Source organism: Paramisgurnus dabryanus, chromosome 9 (assembly GCF_030506205.2).
Source record: "Paramisgurnus dabryanus chromosome 9, PD_genome_1.1, whole genome shotgun sequence".
In the NCBI taxonomy this organism is placed as follows: Eukaryota; Metazoa; Chordata; class Actinopteri; order Cypriniformes; family Cobitidae; genus Paramisgurnus; species Paramisgurnus dabryanus.
Genome location: NC_133345.1, coordinates 42,266,781 through 42,286,337, shown reverse-complemented (window position 1 = coordinate 42,286,337; position 19,557 = coordinate 42,266,781). Strand labels below are relative to the sequence as shown.

The 19,557-nt window shown below is 36.2% G+C and overlaps 6 non-coding genes across 6 annotated transcripts; all 6 read right to left on the bottom strand.

Annotated features, from left to right (window-relative positions):
* Positions 1-920: 920 nt before the first annotated feature.
* Positions 921-1,085, bottom strand: LOC135764727 (U1 spliceosomal RNA). Its single transcript, XR_010540244.1, has one exon. It is a non-coding gene; the product is annotated as a U1 spliceosomal RNA (small nuclear RNA).
* A 785-nt stretch (positions 1,086-1,870) lies between these two features.
* Positions 1,871-2,061, bottom strand: LOC135764658 (U2 spliceosomal RNA). The gene has a single exon (XR_010540183.1). It is a non-coding gene; the product is annotated as a U2 spliceosomal RNA (small nuclear RNA).
* A 5,665-nt stretch (positions 2,062-7,726) lies between these two features.
* On the bottom strand, positions 7,727-7,891 carry LOC135764728 (U1 spliceosomal RNA). The gene has a single exon (XR_010540245.1). It is a non-coding gene; the product is annotated as a U1 spliceosomal RNA (small nuclear RNA).
* A 785-nt stretch (positions 7,892-8,676) lies between these two features.
* LOC135764660 (U2 spliceosomal RNA) lies at positions 8,677-8,867 on the bottom strand. Its single transcript, XR_010540184.1, has one exon. It is a non-coding gene; the product is annotated as a U2 spliceosomal RNA (small nuclear RNA).
* Positions 8,868-14,651: 5,784 nt separating this feature from the next.
* On the bottom strand, positions 14,652-14,816 carry LOC135764729 (U1 spliceosomal RNA). Its single transcript, XR_010540246.1, has one exon. It is a non-coding gene; the product is annotated as a U1 spliceosomal RNA (small nuclear RNA).
* Positions 14,817-15,599: 783 nt separating this feature from the next.
* LOC135764662 (U2 spliceosomal RNA) lies at positions 15,600-15,790 on the bottom strand. The gene has a single exon (XR_010540186.1). It is a non-coding gene; the product is annotated as a U2 spliceosomal RNA (small nuclear RNA).
* Between the last annotated feature and the right edge of the window lie 3,767 nt (positions 15,791-19,557).

Here is a 19,557-nt window from a genome sequence, read left to right as displayed (position 1 = left end):
TATCATCATAAATTGAAATATCCCTTTAAACTGTATTTCCCCCCTTAAACCTAAACTTATTTTCCTACAGCAAGTCATTTAGGTAATCAAGAAAATACTTTACCCGTTGTCTTTGTGAGTTAAACAAATACAGCTACGCTTCCAGGTCTGTCGACGTTGCTGTGGTTTTTCGACAGCTGTAGTATGAAGGGTAGCGAATGAATGAATACATTGCAAAAAATCATTTCTTACTTGTTATTTCGAACTGTTTTAACTATACAAATATCTAGAAAGTCTTAAAATAAGATGCATTTTTTGATGAGCAAAATGCCCTAAGAAAATAAACCTAGCCTTTAGGGAGAAAAAACTCAGAATTTGGGCTTAAAACAAGCAAATAAATCTGCCAAAGGGGTAAGAAACAAATCTAGATATAAACACTTAATTCAAGAAAAATTGTCGTAGCCCATTGGCAGATTTGTTGGCTTGTTTAATGTACATGCATGTACAATATTTCAATTTGTCTTGTATTTATTAGCATTTTGTATTGCCCAACGCTGTCTAGGTTGTTTAACTGTTGTCATTTTCTTATAAAAGCCTTTATAATTTATTAGTTTGGATGATTGCCATTCCCGAGAACCTCTTATATTGGAAGTAAAAGAATCATCTAAGCATTATTTTGTGCTCTTAGACATGTAGCCGTTTGATTGTGGTTCTATTTAATGGCTAGTCTATTCGTTTGGAATGGTCAAACGGCTATTAGATTTTGACTGACAGCCCAAATTAAGCCTTGTTTTAGCCTAGACACTTATTCGCTGTCTATTAAAAGTTATGTAGTCGTTGAATAGCCGCTTTTTTGATGACTAATGTATTCTTGGGCCGTGGTTAGACGTCTCTTGGATTTTACGTAAAACGACAAGCGAATCTATTTTTAACACAAAGGTCAGGGGAGAGCGCGAACGCAGTCCCCCACTATCAGAAATTTTGCAGTCGAGATTCCCACATTTGGGGAATTCGCAAAGGGTCAGCCCAACCGGAGTGCAATGGCTGAGCCTCGCCCTGGGTGAACCACCTTCATGATCATGGTGTCTCCCCTGCCAGGTAAGTATGAGCGACACCCTTTGAGGCCAGACGGCCGCATCTTCCTGTGACCGATCACATCGACGGCGCCCCCGGAGGCCGTCCGACTAACATTTCATTTACTGTGTGTGACCAGGTGGAAAGCGCACGAAGCCACGTCTGAGACCAAACATTCTTCGAGATCTACCCTGTTTTTATTCCGTTTCCAGCCCGGTTGAACCGTGTAGAGTGAAATATGTGAAACAATTTAAATCAAATGGATTTAAATTGCGCATTCAAATATATGGTTTCGTTATTACAAAGTAACTTTACGTGGAATAGAAACAAAAAAAAATGTACAGAGCAATCAAGAAACAACGAAAGCATAGCAATTTTAGAACGTGGATAAATAAAAACACAGGGCTCAATGACTTACCCGTTGTCGTTGTGAGTTAAACAAGTACAGCTATGCTTCCAGGTCTGTCGACGTTGCTGTGGTTTTTCGACAGCTGTAGTATGAAGGGTAGTGAAAAAAGTTTTCAGGTGTTTTTAACATTCCAATCGGTCTCGTTCGCTTTTGTTGCGCCTTCAGCTGTGTCGAGGATGTTTAATTCGTCCTCGTATCACCTCCGCAAACTTGTAAAGAAATTAATTAAATACATTACAAAAACATTTCTTTATCAGCGTGTTCATTTCCACGCAAGCTTTTCGTTAAACCAATAAAGCCAACGAAATCACAGCAATTTTAAAACACACGGATTAGAAAAAACACCGTCATTCACGCACAAAAGAAGCAAATTCTTTTTTTTATACTTGACTTATTTATCCCCGAGATGGGGAGCGCACCATTCATGGAAACACTGCAATACCATGTTGATGCATGGAGTGGAAGGAGCAAGCTCCGCTTCCATTTCCGAAGGTCAAAAATCCATTTAACATATAGTCCCCGGATAGGAGACGTATCAGACATTAAACTGATAAGAACAGATACTACACTTGATCTTAGCCAAAAGGCCGAGAAGCGATACCGGAATAGACGCAGCCAAAGGGGGAGCCGGCGAAGGCGCTGGCTTTTGGGGTGGAGGCTAGCGGGCATTTAACTCTATACGTTCTCATTGTATAACCCAGAGGTAGAACGTTGAGCTAGCAAATCAGAAGTTCATGTTTTAATGCAGGATCTGATCCACGCTCATGAGAGAGAGAGAGAGAGATAGAGAGAATTTAGAATTTTCAAAAAACCTTTATTACAAATTAAAACATTTTCATAACCTCAAATCAGAAAAAACAAAGAAAAAAATATATATAGTAACGGAAATAACAAAAAAATAAGCCAACATAGGAGCAAAGAACAAATCATCTTCAATAACCAGACACAGAGCTCCTCCATAATACCAAATCAATTCAAAAGAAAGAAGATCATTCATTGCTTTAAAGTATCTAAAACCAATAAGGATTCTAGATTTAACTTATTTTAAAAACTGCTAATGTATCATGGCTTCCGGGTCTGTCAACGTTGCTGTGGTTTTTCGACAGCTGTAATATGAAGGGTAGAGTGAAAAAAAATATTTAAGTGTTTTGAACATCCCAATTTGTTCGTTTACTTAGTATTTTCTTAATGTTTTCGAGTTAAAAAATAATTCTTAAATCGAGATACATTTACTTAATAAGCAAAGTGGCTTAGAATTTAAGTCTTGTTTACTGAAATAAATTCTAAAATGTAATAGGTTAAGGCTTAAAACAAGTAAAAATATCTGCCAGTGGGGTAAGAAAAATAAACCTAAATTGAGTTTATTATTGAATTAAGTTGAAACTAGAATTAAGTTTATTTTTCTTACCCCGCTGGCAGATATTTTTTATTTGTTTTAAATATAAACCTGTTGATTTTTATAATTTATTTCAATTATTTTACAAAGTATGCGATCTGATTTTTTTAATCGCGGTGTTTCTTTTATTCCTCGTTTCTTTTCCGTGCATTTGCTTTATTTATTTATTTTTGCTTGTTGCATTTAAATGCACATTTGATTTGTTGCCACATTATTATGTGTTAATGTATTTTTTAACATGTTTATCAACAAAAAGTGCGTTATTATAATTAATTATATAGCTGTGAAATATATACAAGAATTCCCAGCAAAAACAAAACGTTTTTATAACAATTTTCTATTACAATACATAATATCTTAAGCCACTTTGCTTACCAAGTAAATGTATCTCCATTTAAGCATTGTCAGATATTCACTAGAAAACAAGACAAAAACAGTAAGTAAGATATTAATTTACTTTTTTCTTTCAAACATAAATTTACAGACGGCTGGAAATTTTTAATAAAATAACTAGCCATACCTATTCGGGTCTGCTCCCGTTTGCTGTGATGACGGGGGACTTAGTCCAAAGCACATTTTGAGCAATACTTACACATTTTACTTCTTATTTCTTTGAAATTAATTATGCATACACTATGGATTAAAAATGTCCCGACTGCGAACCTGATAAAACCCAGGTAAAAAGCAAATACAAATAAACCATTTTGATTTAGCAAAAGTTTACAAATAAATGCACTCCTTGCACACAACAAGCACGTCTAGTTACCATTCATATTTTGCGTGATTTAAGTTTCGTCGCATACATTTTGGAAGGCACACGATAAAAACAAAATAAGGCTTTTAATGTATGCCGACCTCATTCTCCGTTGAGGGCTTATCAATCATAATAAACGCTGTTAACTCTTCTCATTGAATGGTCTAAATCCAATGCTGGTAAAGAAATCAAATGTGCATTTAAACGCAACAAGCAAGCCGTAAAGCAATGGATGCAGGCAAACAAACGAGGAATAGCACATACACCACGATTAGATCATCGGGTCGCATACTTTGGAATTAATAAGAAATAATTATTCAGTCTAAAGAAATAAGAAGTAAAATGTCTAAGTATTTCTCCAAATGTGCACACTCATTACAATAAACGGGAGCAGACACGAATAGTTATGTATGTCTCGTTATTTTATTTAAAATTGATAAGCTGTCTAACATATGATATATTTTGATAATACGAAATGCTAAAAAAATAATATAACACCAATCGACAATATCTGTTATTGTTATTTTTACAAGTAAATTCATGTGTAGGAGAAAACAAAGCAGCTGTCAGTCCATACTATATTGAGTGGCCATCGTAGTGGTGCAACCTGAACGATGTTTTCCCTACTTCCGGTCAAAGCCGCCATTTTGTGAAATAGGCATATAGGTGACGCTGGAGCACGCGGCCATTGTCTCTGTTCAACAAAACAAGTGTATATATACACGTACGCATATTTTTCCTCAATCAATCACCGAATACAAGGTGCAATTCGATGCCAACTGACCCTTCTCTCTGGTTTCATGTTTGTAAGGAAAATTAAGGGGGAAATTACGATAGCATTTCAGCCAAACATTCATTCGTGCCACGCTGCTTTTCTTTGAACGAAAAAAAACCCTCTGCTCCCCCTACACAATTTCTTCTCCTGTTATTTTATGCTTAAAACAAGCAAATAAATCTGACTACAGGGTAAGAAAAAATTCGTGAACTTTTCCCATAAACACTTAATTCAAGAAAAATTGTCCCACCCCACTGGCCATTTTTTATCCACAATACACATTCGATGTCTGCAGGCACCATTGTCTTTGTTCAACGCAAACAATTCTGTTGCGTTTTTCTTTGAACGAAGTGCTCCGCCTAGATAATTTGACCCATATTCACATGGGTTTGTTTCTCGTTTTTTTTCTTTGAGAACAATCTATATAGCGCCTTCCACAATCGTTTTGGTGTTAGCTTTACGTAAAATAGAAACACAGAAAAGTACTGAGCGATGGAGAGACCACGAACGCGGAACGTATTATGGACCACGGACTGGCAAACAAACTGGCAACCACGCACTAAAGAAGCAAACTCTGATTTTAAACTCACCTTATTTGTCCCCGGAAAGCGCCAGAGTCGATGCACGGAGTGGACGGAACAAGCCTCGCTTCCATAGCCGAAGGTCAAAAATCCATTTAAACGTGTAGTCCCCGGTGTCCACTCGATCTTACCCAAAAAGCCGAGAAGCGATACCGCAATGGCATCCGGAGAAGGCGCTGGCTGTCGGGATGGAGGTTAGCGGGTCAGAGGTCCGGCACTGAAGGTCTGCGTTCATTATTCACCGTGTGCATTTCACTCTATATCCACTTTCTAATGTATAGCACTTGATAAGGATTAACAGTTTAAAAACAGAAATGCAAGACATCAGAAAATACATTTATTTTTTACTTTCATAACATGAGAGGTGTCATACAATAACAAATATGAGCTTTAAAATCACATTCCTAAGTTAAAAATATACATAAAAATAGATATATGGATCATTACACAAATCACTACTCAAAGGACCTATGTTAAATAACTGCTTCAATATTAATTAACAATAACATTTGGCCAAGGCAGTCCTTGTAAATAGACATATAAATAGACAAATAAAATCATGACATATATGCCGTAGAGCCTGAGATAGAGAAAAATAATAAGGAATTCTGCTTTTACTACCATCTCAGAAATATTGCCAGAATTAGAGGTTTTGTCTCAAGACAGGACTTAGAGAAACTTGTTCATGCTTTCATCACCAGCAGGGCCGATTATTGCAATGGTCAATGGATTTAAAAAGTACTGTTTCTTGTTTAAAAACCACTTCATGGCTACAATACATGACAGATATGCTAATCGAATATGAAACCGATTACTCGGATCAATAGGATCAGGTCATTTAGAAAAAACAAGGGTTCACTCAAAACAAGGTGCCTCAGCATTCAGTTATTATCAGCTTTCAGAAGAGATCAGATGTGCTTCAACAGTAGACACTTTTAAATCTAGATTAAAAACACATCAGTTTAACTTTGCATTTACTGAATGATTTAAAACAGTACGAATAAAACAGTACAAAAGAATAAAACAGTATGAACCTTACCTGTTATAAAGGGAATGAAGCTTACGGTATGGTGCTTACCTGCAGAAATAAATAAAGTACAATAAGAACACACAGAACTTCAATTTTCAAAATTATTTTAACATTAAATGATGATTATTTTACTGGTTTACCTGTTTGTGATTACCACAGGATCCCGTCACCTGGCTGCGGTCTTCATTTGGTGAACGGTTCTTCACTCATAATTGACCTATACAAGAAATAGAGAAGAATAATAAGCAATTCTGCTTTTACATGTAGATGTGTGCCCCAAGAACACAGACACACCGGCTCCAAAAAGTTTAAACAGTACACATTTCTGTTATTTTAATGTGGCAAATGTGTCAGCTTTAAAAGAAGCATACATTACCTTTTAAAGAGGAAATACCTTTTGCATGAAATACCTTTACTCCCAGCATAAGCAAGCAATTTTCAAAATGCTTTTAAAAGTAAATAGTGATTATTTTACTTGTTTACCTGTTTGTGATTACCATGGAATCCTGTCACCATCATTTTTAAGCTTGTAAAGCAAATAATGAAATATTGACTTAGTAGGAAAAAATATTTTGGAAGTATCGTGATAAATGATGAAGAAAATATTTTGCAAAGTGATGGTTAGCACACGGTTGATGGTACCTATTAAATTCCATCATATTTTTTTATTCCTACTATGGAAGTCAATGGTGACTATCTGCTGTGGGTTTACCATCATTCCTCAAAATACCTTCTTTTGTGTTACTCAGAAAAAAACTAATCCTCGTGTTGTTGTAAGCCTGTATGCATGAGTAAATGATGACAGAATTATCATCATAAATTGAAATATCCCTTTAAACTGTATTTCCCCCCTTAAACCTAAACTTATTTTCCTACAGCAAGTCATTTAGGTAATCAAGAAAATACTTTACCCGTTGTCTTTGTGAGTTAAACAAATACAGCTACGCTTCCAGGTCTGTCGACGTTGCTGTGGTTTTTCGACAGCTGTAGTATGAAGGGTAGCGAATGAATGAATACATTGCAAAAAATCATTTCTTACTTGTTATTTCGAACTGTTTTAACTATACAAATATCTAGAAAGTCTTAAAATAAGATGCATTTTTTGATGAGCAAAATGCCCTAAGAAAATAAACCTAGCCTTTAGGGAGAAAAAACTCAGAATTTGGGCTTAAAACAAGCAAATAAATCTGCCAAAGGGGTAAGAAACAAATCTAGATATAAACACTTAATTCAAGAAAAATTGTCGTAGCCCATTGGCAGATTTGTTGGCTTGTTTAATGTACATGCATGTACAATATTTCAATTTGTCTTGTATTTATTAGCATTTTGTATTGCCCAACGCTGTCTAGGTTGTTTAACTGTTGTCATTTTCTTATAAAAGCCTTTATAATTTATTAGTTTGGATGATTGCCATTCCCGAGAACCTCTTATATTGGAAGTAAAAGAATCATCTAAGCATTATTTTGTGCTCTTAGACATGTAGCCGTTTGATTGTGGTTCTATTTAATGGCTAGTCTATTCGTTTGGAATGGTCAAACGGCTATTAGATTTTGACTGACAGCCCAAATTAAGCCTTGTTTTAGCCTAGACACTTATTCGCTGTCTATTAAAAGTTATGTAGTCGTTGAATAGCCGCTTTTTTGATGACTAATGTATTCTTGGGCCGTGGTTAGACGTCTCTTGGATTTTACGTAAAACGACAAGCGAATCTATTTTTAACACAAAGGTCAGGGGAGAGCGCGAACGCAGTCCCCCACTATCAGAAATTTTGCAGTCGAGATTCCCACATTTGGGGAATTCGCAAAGGGTCAGCCCAACCGGAGTGCAATGGCTGAGCCTCGCCCTGGGTGAACCACCTTCATGATCATGGTGTCTCCCCTGCCAGGTAAGTATGAGCGACACCCTTTGAGGCCAGACGGCCGCATCTTCCTGTGACCGATCACATCGACGGCGCCCCCGGAGGCCGTCCGACTAACATTTCATTTACTGTGTGTGACCAGGTGGAAAGCGCACGAAGCCACGTCTGAGACCAAACATTCTTCGAGATCTACCCTGTTTTTATTCCGTTTCCAGCCCGGTTGAACCGTGTAGAGTGAAATATGTGAAACAATTTAAATCAAATGGATTTAAATTGCGCATTCAAATATATGGTTTCGTTATTACAAAGTAACTTTACGTGGAATAGAAACAAAAAAAAATGTACAGAGCAATCAAGAAACAACGAAAGCATAGCAATTTTAGAACGTGGATAAATAAAAACACAGGGCTCAATGACTTACCCGTTGTCGTTGTGAGTTAAACAAGTACAGCTATGCTTCCAGGTCTGTCGACGTTGCTGTGGTTTTTCGACAGCTGTAGTATGAAGGGTAGTGAAAAAAGTTTTCAGGTGTTTTTAACATTCCAATCGGTCTCGTTCGCTTTTGTTGCGCCTTCAGCTGTGTCGAGGATGTTTAATTCGTCCTCGTATCACCTCCGCAAACTTGTAAAGAAATTAATTAAATACATTACAAAAACATTTCTTTATCAGCGTGTTCATTTCCACGCAAGCTTTTCGTTAAACCAATAAAGCCAACGAAATCACAGCAATTTTAAAACACACGGATTAGAAAAAACACCGTCATTCACGCACAAAAGAAGCAAATTCTTTTTTTTATACTTGACTTATTTATCCCCGAGATGGGGAGCGCACCATTCATGGAAACACTGCAATACCATGTTGATGCATGGAGTGGAAGGAGCAAGCTCCGCTTCCATTTCCGAAGGTCAAAAATCCATTTAACATATAGTCCCCGGATAGGAGACGTATCAGACATTAAACTGATAAGAACAGATACTACACTTGATCTTAGCCAAAAGGCCGAGAAGCGATCCCGGAATAGACGCAGCCAAAGGGGGAGCCGGCGAAGGCGCTGGCTTTTGGGGTGGAGGCTAGCGGGCATTTAACTCTATACGTTCTCATTGTATAACCCAGAGGTAGAACGTTGAGCTAGCAAATCAGAAGTTCATGTTTTAATGCAGGATCTGATCCACGCTCATGAGAGAGAGAGAGAGAGAGAGAGAGATAGAGAGAATTTAGAATTTTCAAAAAACCTTTATTACAAATTAAAACATTTTCATAACCTCAAATCAGAAAAAACAAAGAAAAAAATATATATAGTAACGGAAATAACAAAAAAATAAGCCAACATAGGAGCAAAGAACAAATCATCTTCAATAACCAGACACAGAGCTCCTCCATAATACCAAATCAATTCAAAAGAAAGAAGATCATTCATTGCTTTAAAGTATCTAAAACCAATAAGGATTCTAGATTTAACTTATTTTAAAAACTGCTAATGTATCATGGCTTCCGGGTCTGTCAACGTTGCTGTGGTTTTTCGACAGCTGTAATATGAAGGGTAGAGTGAAAAAAAATATTTAAGTGTTTTGAACATCCCAATTTGTTCGTTTACTTAGTATTTTCTTAATGTTTTCGAGTTAAAAAATAATTCTTAAATCGAGATACATTTACTTAATAAGCAAAGTGGCTTAGAATTTAAGTCTTGTTTACTGAAATAAATTCTAAAATGTAATAGGTTAAGGCTTAAAACAAGTAAAAATATCTGCCAGTGGGGTAAGAAAAATAAACCTAAATTGAGTTTATTATTGAATTAAGTTGAAACTAGAATTAAGTTTATTTTTCTTACCCCGCTGGCAGATATTTTTTATTTGTTTTAAATATAAACCTGTTGATTTTTATAATTTATTTCAATTATTTTACAAAGTATGCGATCTGATTTTTTTAATCGCGGTGTTTCTTTTATTCCTCGTTTCTTTTCCGTGCATTTGCTTTATTTATTTATTTTTGCTTGTTGCATTTAAATGCACATTTGATTTGTTGCCACATTATTATGTGTTAATGTATTTTTTAACATGTTTATCAACAAAAAGTGCGTTATTATAATTAATTATATAGCTGTGAAATATATACAAGAATTCCCAGCAAAAACAAAACGTTTTTATAACAATTTTCTATTACAATACATAATATCTTAAGCCACTTTGCTTACCAAGTAAATGTATCTCCATTTAAGCATTGTCAGATATTCACTAGAAAACAAGACAAAAACAGTAAGTAAGATATTAATTTACTTTTTTCTTTCAAACATAAATTTACAGACGGCTGGAAATTTTTAATAAAATAACTAGCCATACCTATTCGGGTCTGCTCCCGTTTGCTGTGATGACGGGGGACTTAGTCCAAAGCACATTTTGAGCAATACTTACACATTTTACTTCTTATTTCTTTGAAATTAATTATGCATACACTATGGATTAAAAATGTCCCGACTGCGAACCTGATAAAACCCAGGTAAAAAGCAAATACAAATAAACCATTTTGATTTAGCAAAAGTTTACAAATAAATGCACTCCTTGCACACAACAAGCACGTCTAGTTACCATTCATATTTTGCGTGATTTAAGTTTCGTCGCATACATTTTGGAAGGCACACGATAAAAACAAAATAAGGCTTTTAATGTATGCCGACCTCATTCTCCGTTGAGGGCTTATCAATCATAATAAACGCTGTTAACTCTTCTCATTGAATGGTCTAAATCCAATGCTGGTAAAGAAATCAAATGTGCATTTAAACGCAACAAGCAAGCCGTAAAGCAATGGATGCAGGCAAACAAACGAGGAATAGCACATACACCACGATTAGATCATCGGGTCGCATACTTTGGAATTAATAAGAAATAATTATTCAGTCTAAAGAAATAAGAAGTAAAATGTCTAAGTATTTCTCCAAATGTGCACACTCATTACAATAAACGGGAGCAGACACGAATAGTTATGTATGTCTCGTTATTTTATTTAAAATTGATAAGCTGTCTAACATATGATATATTTTGATAATACGAAATGCTAAAAAAATAATATAACACCAATCGACAATATCTGTTATTGTTATTTTTACAAGTAAATTCATGTGTAGGAGAAAACAAAGCAGCTGTCAGTCCATACTATATTGAGTGGCCATCGTAGTGGTGCAACCTGAACGATGTTTTCCCTACTTCCGGTCAAAGCCGCCATTTTGTGAAATAGGCATATAGGTGACGCTGGAGCACGCGGCCATTGTCTCTGTTCAACAAAACAAGTATATATATACACATACGCATATTTTTCCTCAATCAATCACCGAATACAAGGTGCAATTCGATGCCAACTGACCCTTCTCTCTGGTTTCATGTTTGTAAGGAAAATTAAGGGGGAAATTACGATAGCATTTCAGCCAAACATTCATTCGTGCCACGCTGCTTTTCTTTGAACGAAAAAAAACCCTCTGCTCCCCCTACACAATTTCTTCTCCTGTTATTTTATGCTTAAAACAAGCAAATAAATCTGACTACAGGGTAAGAAAAAATTCGTGAACTTTTCCCATAAACACTTAATTCAAGAAAAATTGTCCCACCCCACTGGCCATTTTTTATCCACAATACACATTCGATGTCTGCAGGCACCATTGTCTTTGTTCAACGCAAACAATTCTGTTGCGTTTTTCTTTGAACGAAGTGCTCCGCCTAGATAATTTGACCCATATTCACATGGGTTTGTTTCTCGTTTTTTTTCTTTGAGAACAATCTATATAGCGCCTTCCACAATCGTTTTGGTGTTAGCTTTACGTAAAATAGAAACACAGAAAAGTACTGAGCGATGGAGAGACCACGAACGCGGAACGTATTATGGACCACGGACTGGCAAACAAACTGGCAACCACGCACTAAAGAAGCAAACTCTGATTTTAAACTCACCTTATTTGTCCCCGGAAAGCGCCAGAGTCGATGCACGGAGTGGACGGAACAAGCCTCGCTTCCATAGCCGAAGGTCAAAAATCCATTTAAACGTGTAGTCCCCGGTGTCCACTCGATCTTACCCAAAAAGCCGAGAAGCGATACCGCAATCCCTGATAGCAATAGGCTCCGGGGCGGATCCGCAACGGATCCAGACCGGAGCTGTCGGCTTCGGAGCAGATCCGTTGCAGATCCGTTCCGGAGCTTATTGCTATCAGGGATGGCATCCGGAGAAGGCGCTGGCTGTCGGGATGGAGGTTAGCGGGTCAGAGGTCCGGCACTGAAGGTCTGCGTTCATTATTCACCGTGTGCATTTCACTCTATATCCACTTTCTAATGTATAGCACTTGATAAGGATTAACAGTTTAAAAACAGAAATGCAAGACATCAGAAAATACATTTATTTTTTACTTTCATAACATGAGAGGTGTCATACAATAACAAATATGAGCTTTAAAATCACATTCCTAAGTTAAAAATATACATAAAAATAGATATATGGATCATTACACAAATCACTACTCAAAGGACCTATGTTAAATAACTGCTTCAATATTAATTAACAATAACATTTGGCCAAGGCAGTCCTTGTAAATAGACATATAAATAGACAAATAAAATCATGACATATATGCCGTAGAGCCTGAGATAGAGAAAAATAATAAGGAATTCTGCTTTTACTACCATCTCAGAAATATTGCCAGAATTAGAGGTTTTGTCTCAAGACAGGACTTAGAGAAACTTGTTCATGCTTTCATCACCAGCAGGGCCGATTATTGCAATGGTCAATGGATTTAAAAAGTACTGTTTCTTGTTTAAAAACCACTTCATGGCTACAATACATGACAGATATGCTAATCGAATATGAAACCGATTACTCGGATCAATAGGATCAGGTCATTTAGAAAAAACAAGGGTTCACTCAAAACAAGGTGCCTCAGCATTCAGTTATTATCAGCTTTCAGAAGAGATCAGATGTGCTTCAACAGTAGACACTTTTAAATCTAGATTAAAAACACATCAGTTTAACTTTGCATTTACTGAATGATTTAAAACAGTACGAATAAAACAGTACAAAAGAATAAAACAGTATGAACCTTACCTGTTATAAAGGGAATGAAGCTTACGGTATGGTGCTTACCTGCAGAAATAAATAAAGTACAATAAGAACACACAGAACTTCAATTTTCAAAATTATTTTAACATTAAATGATGATTATTTTACTGGTTTACCTGTTTGTGATTACCACAGGATCCCGTCACCTGGCTGCGGTCTTCATTTGGTGAACGGTTCTTCACTCATAATTGACCTATACAAGAAATAGAGAAGAATAATAAGCAATTCTGCTTTTACATGTAGATGTGTGCCCCAAGAACACAGACACACCGGCTCCAAAAAGTTTAAACAGTACACATTTCTGTTATTTTAATGTGGCAAATGTGTCAGCTTTAAAAGAAGCATACATTACCTTTTAAAGAGGAAATACCTTTTGCATGAAATACCTTTACTCCCAGCATAAGCAAGCAATTTTCAAAATGCTTTTAAAAGTAAATAGTGATTATTTTACTTGTTTACCTGTTTGTGATTACCATGGAATCCTGTCACCATCATTTTTAAGCTTGTAAAGCAAATAATGAAATATTGACTTAGTAGGAAAAAATATTTTGGAAGTATCGTGATAAATGATGAAGAAAATATTTTGCAAAGTGATGGTTAGCACACGGTTGATGGTACCTATTAAATTCCATCATATTTTTTTATTCCTACTATGGAAGTCAATGGTGACTATCTGCTGTGGGTTTACCATCATTCCTCAAAATACCTTCTTTTGTGTTACTCAGAAAAAAACTAATCCTCGTGTTGTTGTAAGCCTGTATGCATGAGTAAATGATGACAGAATTATCATCATAAATTGAAATATCCCTTTAAACTGTATTTCCCCCCTTAAACCTAAACTTATTTTCCTACAGCAAGTCATTTAGGTAATCAAGAAAATACTTTACCCGTTGTCTTTGTGAGTTAAACAAATACAGCTACGCTTCCAGGTCTGTCGACGTTGCTGTGGTTTTTCGACAGCTGTAGTATGAAGGGTAGCGAATGAATGAATACATTGCAAAAAATCATTTCTTACTTGTTATTTCGAACTGTTTTAACTATACAAATATCTAGAAAGTCTTAAAATAAGATGCATTTTTTGATGAGCAAAATGCCCTAAGAAAATAAACCTAGCCTTTAGGGAGAAAAAACTCAGAATTTGGGCTTAAAACAAGCAAATAAATCTGCCAAAGGGGTAAGAAACAAATCTAGATATAAACACTTAATTCAAGAAAAATTGTCGTAGCCCATTGGCAGATTTGTTGGCTTGTTTAATGTACATGCATGTACAATATTTCAATTTGTCTTGTATTTATTAGCATTTTGTATTGCCCAACGCTGTCTAGGTTGTTTAACTGTTGTCATTTTCTTATAAAAGCCTTTATAATTTATTAGTTTGGATGATTGCCATTCCCGAGAACCTCTTATATTGGAAGTAAAAGAATCATCTAAGCATTATTTTGTGCTCTTAGACATGTAGCCGTTTGATTGTGGTTCTATTTAATGGCTAGTCTATTCGTTTGGAATGGTCAAACGGCTATTAGATTTTCACTGACAGCCCAAATTAAGCCTTGTTTTAGCCTAGACACTTATTCGCTGTCTATTAAAAGTTATGTAGTCGTTGAATAGCCGCTTTTTTGATGACTAATGTATTCTTGGGCCGTGGTTAGACGTCTCTTGGATTTTACGTAAAACGACAAGCGAATCTATTTTTAACACAAAGGTCAGGGGAGAGCGCGAACGCAGTCCCCCACTATCAGAAATTTTGCAGTCGAGATTCCCACATTTGGGGAATTCGCAAAGGGTCAGCCCAACCGGAGTGCAATGGCTGAGCCTCGCCCTGGGTGAACCACCTTCATGATCATGGTGTCTCCCCTGCCAGGTAAGTATGAGCGACACCCTTTGAGGCCAGACGGCCGCATCTTCCTGTGACCGATCACATCGACGGCGCCCCCGGAGGCCGTCCGACTAACATTTCATTTACTGTGTGTGACCAGGTGGAAAGCGCACGAAGCCACGTCTGAGACCAAACATTCTTCGAGATCTACCCTGTTTTTATTCCGTTTCCAGCCCGGTTGAACCGTGTAGAGTGAAATATGTGAAACAATTTAAATCAAATGGATTTAAATTGCGCATTCAAATATATGGTTTCGTTATTACAAAGTAACTTTACGTGGAATAGAAACAAAGAAATGTACAGAGCAATCAAGAAACAACGAAAGCATAGCAATTTTAGAACGTGGATAAATAAAAACACAGGGCTCAATGACTTACCCGTTGTCGTTGTGAGTTAAACAAGTACAGCTATGCTTCCAGGTCTGTCGACGTTGCTGTGGTTTTTCGACAGCTGTAGTATGAAGGGTAGTGAAAAAAGTTTTCAGGTGTTTTTAACATTCCAATCGGTCTCGTTCGCTTTTGTTGCGCCTTCAGCTGTGTCGAGGATGTTTAATTCGTCCTCGTATCACCTCCGCAAACTTGTAAAGAAATTAATTAAATACATTACAAAAACATTTCTTTATCAGCGTGTTCATTTCCACGCAAGCTTTTCGTTAAACCAATAAAGCCAACGAAATCACAGCAATTTTAAAACACACGGATTAGAAAAAACACCGTCATTCACGCACAAAAGAAGCAAATTCTTTTTTTTATACTTGACTTATTTATCCCCGAGATGGGGAGCGCACCATTCATGGAAACACTGCAATACCATGTTGATGCATGGAGTGGAAGGAGCAAGCTCCGCTTCCATTTCCGAAGGTCAAAAATCCATTTAACATATAGTCCCCGGATAGGAGACGTATCAGACATTAAACTGATAAGAACAGATACTACACTTGATCTTAGCCAAAAGGCCGAGAAGCGATACCGGAATAGACGCAGCCAAAGGGGGAGCCGGCGAAGGCGCTGGCTTTTGGGGTGGAGGCTAGCGGGCATTTAACTCTATACGTTCTCATTGTATAACCCAGAGGTAGAACGTTGAGCTAGCAAATCAGAAGTTCATGTTTTAATGCAGGATCTGATCCACGCTCATGAGAGAGAGAGAGAGAGAGAGAGAGAGATAGAGAGAATTTAGAATTTTCAAAAAACCTTTATTACAAATTAAAACATTTTCATAACCTCAAATCAGAAAAAACAAAGAAAAAAATATATATAGTAACGGAAATAACAAAAAAATAAGCCAACATAGGAGCAAAGAACAAATCATCTTCAATAACCAGACACAGAGCTCCTCCATAATACCAAATCAATTCAAAAGAAAGAAGATCATTCATTGCTTTAAAGTATCTAAAATCAATAAGGATTCTAGATTTAACTTATTTTAAAAACTGCTAATGTATCATGGCTTCCGGGTCTGTCAACGTTGCTGTGGTTTTTCGACAGCTGTAATATGAAGGGTAGAGTGAAAAAAAATATTTAAGTGTTTTGAACATCCCAATTTGTTCGTTTACTTAGTATTTTCTTAATGTTTTCGAGTTAAAAAATAATTCTTAAATCGAGATACATTTACTTAATAAGCAAAGTGGCTTAGAATTTAAGTCTTGTTTACTGAAATAAATTCTAAAATGTAATAGGTTAAGGCTTAAAACAAGTAAAAATATCTGCCAGTGGGGTAAGAAAAATAAACCTAAATTGAGTTTATTATTGAATTAAGTTGAAACTAGAATTAAGTTTATTTTTCTTACCCCGCTGGCAGATATTTTTTATTTGTTTTAAATATAAACCTGTTGATTTTTATAATTTATTTCAATTATTACAAAGTATGCGATCTGATTTTTTTAATCGCGGTGTTTCTTTTATTCCTCGTTTCTTTTCCGTGCATTTGCTTTATTTATTTATTTTTGCTTGTTGCATTTAAATGCACATTTGATTTGTTGCCACATTATTATGTGTTAATGTATTTTTTAACATGTTTATCAACAAAAAGTGCGTTATTATAATTAATTATATAGCTGTGAAATATATACAAGAATTCCCAGCAAAAACAAAACGTTTTTATAACAATTTTCTATTACAATACATAATATCTTAAGCCACTTTGCTTACCAAGTAAATGTATCTCCATTTAAGCATTGTCAGATATTCACTAGAAAACAAGACAAAAACAGTAAGTAAGATATTAATTTACTTTTTTCTTTCAAACATAAATTTACAGACGGCTGGAAATTTTTAATAAAATAACTAGCCATACCTATTCGGGTCTGCTCCCGTTTGCTGTGATGACGGGGGACTTAGTCCAAAGCACATTTTGAGGAATACTTACACATTTTACTTCTTATTTCTTTGAAATTAATTATGCATACACTATGGATTAAAAATGTCCCGACTGCGAACCTGATAAAACCCAGGTAAAAAGCAAATACAAATAAACCATTTTGATTTAGCAAAAGTTTACAAATAAATGCACTCCTTGCACACAACAAGCACGTCTAGTTACCATTCATATTTTGCGTGATTTAAGTTTCGTCGCATACATTTTGGAAGGCACACGATAAAAACAAAATAAGGCTTTTAATGTATGCCGACCTCATTCTCCGTTGAGGGCTTATCAATCATAATAAACGCTGTTAACTCTTCTCATTGAATGGTCTAAATCCAATGCTGGTAAAGAAATCAAATGTGCATTTAAACGCAACAAGCAAGCCGTAAAGCAATGGATGCAGGCAAACAAACGAGGAATAGCACATACACCACGATTAGATCATCGGGTCGCATACTTTGGAATTAATAAGAAATAATTATTCAGTCTAAAGAAATAAGAAGTAAAATGTCTAAGTATTTCTCCAAATGTGCACACTCATTACAATAAACGGGAGCAGACACGAATAGTTATGTATGTCTCGTTATTTTATTTAAAATTGATAAGCTGTCTAACATATGATATATTTTGATAATACGAAATGCTAAAAAAATAATATAACACCAATCGACAATATCTGTTATTGTTATTTTTACAAGTAAATTCATGTGTAGGAGAAAACAAAGCAGCTGTCAGTCCATACTATATTGAGTGGCCATCGTAGTGGTGCAACCTGAACGATGTTTTCCCTACTTCCGGTCAAAGCCGCCATTTTGTGAAATAGGCATATAGGTGACGCTGGAGCACGCGGCCATTGTCTCTGTTCAACAAAACAAGTGTATATATACACGTACGCATATTTTTCCTCAATCAATCACCGAATACAAGGTGCAATTCGATGCCAACTGACCCTTCTCTCTGGTTTCATGTTTGTAAGGAAAATTAAGGGGGAAATTACGATAGCATTTCAGCCAAACATTCATTCGTGCCACGCTGCTTTTCTTTGAACGAAAAAAAACCCTCTGCTCCCCCTACACAATTTCTTCTCCTGTTATTTTATGCTTAAAACAAGCAAATAAATCTGACTACAGGGTAAGAAAAAATTCGTGAACTTTTCCCATAAACACTTAATTCAAGAAAAATTGTCCCACCCCACTGGCCATTTTTTATCCACAATACACATTCGATGTCTGCAGGCACCATTGTCTTTGTTCAACGCAAACAATTCTGTTGCGTTTTTCTTTGAACGAAGTGCTCCGCCTAGATAATTTGACCCATATTCACATGGGTTTGTTTCTCGTTTTTTTTCTTTGAGAACAATCTATATAGCGCCTTCCACAATCGTTTTGGTGTTAGCTTTACGTAAAATAGAAACACAGAAAAGTACTGAGCGATGGAGAGACCACGAACGCGGAACGTATTATGGACCACGGACTGGCAAACAAACTGGCAACCACGCACTAAAGAAGCAAACTCTGATTTTAAACTCACCTTATTTGTCCCCGGAAAGCGCCAGAGTCGATGCACGGAGTGGACGGAACAAGCCTCGCTTCCATAGCCGAAGGTCAAAAATCCATTTAAACGTGTAGTCCCCGGTGTCCACTCGATCTTACCCAAAAAGCCGAGAAGCGATACCGCAATGGCATCCGGAGAAGGCGCTGGCTGTCGGGATGGAGGTTAGCGGGTCAGAGGTCCGGCACTGAAGGTCTGCGTTCATTATTCACCGTGTGCATTTCACTCTATATCCACTTTCTAATGTATAGCACTTGATAAGGATTAACAGTTTAAAAACAGAAATGCAAGACATCAGAAAATACATTTATTTTTTACTTTCATAACATGAGAGGTGTCATACAATAACAAATATGAGCTTTAAAATCACATTCCTAAGTTAAAAATATACATAAAAATAGATATATGGATCATTACACAAATCACTACTCAAAGGACCTATGTTAAATAACTGCTTCAATATTAATTAACAATAACATTTGGCCAAGGCAGTCCTTGTAAATAGACATATAAATAGACAAATAAAATCATGACATATATGCCGTAGAGCCTGAGATAGAGAAAAATAATAAGGAATTCTGCTTTTACTACCATCTCAGAAATATTGCCAGAATTAGAGGTTTTGTCTCAAGACAGGACTTAGAGAAACTTGTTCATGCTTTCATCACCAGCAGGGCCGATTATTGCAATGGTCAATGGATTTAAAAAGTACTGTTTCTTGTTTAAAAACCACTTCATGGCTACAATACATGACAGATATGCTAATCGAATATGAAACCGATTACTCGGATCAATAGGATCAGGTCATTTAGAAAAAACAAG